A 1,965-nucleotide genomic window follows, 5' to 3' on the forward strand; every position below is an offset into this window, starting at 1 on the left:
CCATATTACTCCATCTTGGCTAAGAGATGCGCACGCACACAGGGGAGGACCCTGAGTTATACCAAATACGGAGTCAGAACCAGGCAAAACAAGATGATTGGTCAAAGGGAACCCAGAACACATGGCCCATAAAAGTGATTCAAACAACTCAAGGGTGCGACTCTGAGCCCTCCTGTGTGTCTATCCACACGTCCTGTACTCTTTTTCCTCCTAATGAACACTTTACTTGCTTCACTACTTTCCATCTCTATGTGGAAATTCATTTCTACACAGCTGACGGGCCAGGGCCTTGTGGTCTAGTGACTAGAATTCAGCGCTCTCATTGCTGCTGCCTGACCTCAGTCTCCGGCTGGGAACGGAAACCCTGCTTCAAGCTGCTGCAGGCCAAGGGCCCCTGAGATCATATTCACTTGAAATATGTAGTTTTACTCACATTGTTACTGAATCAGGTCCAACTGCTCGCTGCTCAAAAATCAATACCAAGAAGCATTTCTTGGTAGAAAGGAAAGTTGCTTTTAATCAGAATGCCAGCAATCTGGGGAAATGGTAGACTCAGTGTCCCCCGAAAATCACGTCTGAAGATTCTGCACAGCCACCAAGGTTTTTAAATGGGAAAAGGGAAGTAATCTCAGTTAATCATTGAGATAGGGAGTCAGAGTCATCGCCACCCCTACTGTGTGCAGGCTTGTGGACTCGTGATTTTTCTTTAGGTGCTATCTCGTTCACACAATTTGTTCGAGAGATTACTGAAGGGAAGCTAGGGAAGCGATCTAGTGATCTGTTAATTGCTTAATTCTTCATTTCTACTTCTTTGATCTATGGAAAGAACCAACAAGTTAGGCAAGGTATTGTGTGATCAAAACATTGGAAAGGTGTGCCTAGGGCTGGAGATGAGTAGAGCGTGCTCTATATAGAGTTTTAGCTGCTGCATCAAAGAAATTGAACTTTTTGAGCTGTGTTTGTTTATGTTGTTTAGTTTATCAGCTTGTAAGACAATCAGTGTTCCTCAATCATTTGGACAGCATTTTCATTTGATTTTTCACTAGTGAGAGAGAATTGAGGAATCATTTGTTGAAGGGTGCTTGATACAGTTGAAAAAATATTTTGAAAATAAAAGTTTTAAGTATTCTCAGAATTATGTATTATGTAAAGACAAAATAGTGGCCTTTACGTTTCTAATAACACCTTAAAATTTGTTAAATTCTATAAATAACAATTACTGGGGACTTCCCTGGCTGTGCAGTGGTTAAGAATCCTCCTGCCAGTGCAGGGGACATGGGCTCGGTCCCTGGTCCAGGAAGATCCCACATGCCGTGGAGCAACTAAGCCCATGTGCCACAACTACTGAGCCTGCGCTCTAGAGCCCACAAGCCACAACTACTGAGCCCACGTGCCACAAGTACTGAAGCCCACGCACCTAGAGCCCGTGCTCTGCAACAAGAGAAGCCACCACAATGAGAAGCCCGCTCACCACAAGGAGGAGTAGTCCCCGCTCGCCGCAACTAGAGAAAGCCCGAGCACAGCAATGAAGACGCAACGCAGTCAAAAATAAATAAATAAATTTATAAAAACAAATTAAAAATTACTGTTGGGGAGCATATGGGTTTTAGTACTGATTCTTGCTTTCTGAATGAAAAACAATGAAATCAAATATTCTGAATGACCACTCCACTTTTATTTTTTTCAAAACTCAGGTTAGTATTGGTAAACCAAAGGCAAAGTGAATATTTCCAATAGCAAAATACTTACCTGAACAAGTTGGGCCTTAAGAAATGAGATAATTTAACAATTTATAGTCATGAACATACATGGAAAGTATATGGAGAGAAAAATAATTATATTCCAAGTCGTCGTTCCAATGATTTTTAAGACTCAAGACAATAAATCTCACCTCCAAATCTTTCATGAAACTATTTAGAACTTGCTTATATAAATTTCATTTTATGAGATTTCTTCTTCCCTGAA

The sequence above is a fragment of the Neophocaena asiaeorientalis genome, unplaced genomic scaffold (genome assembly GCF_003031525.2).
Source record: "Neophocaena asiaeorientalis asiaeorientalis breed wild unplaced genomic scaffold, Neophocaena_asiaeorientalis_V1.1 scaffold1064, whole genome shotgun sequence".
Taxonomy (NCBI): Eukaryota; Metazoa; Chordata; class Mammalia; order Artiodactyla; family Phocoenidae; genus Neophocaena; species Neophocaena asiaeorientalis.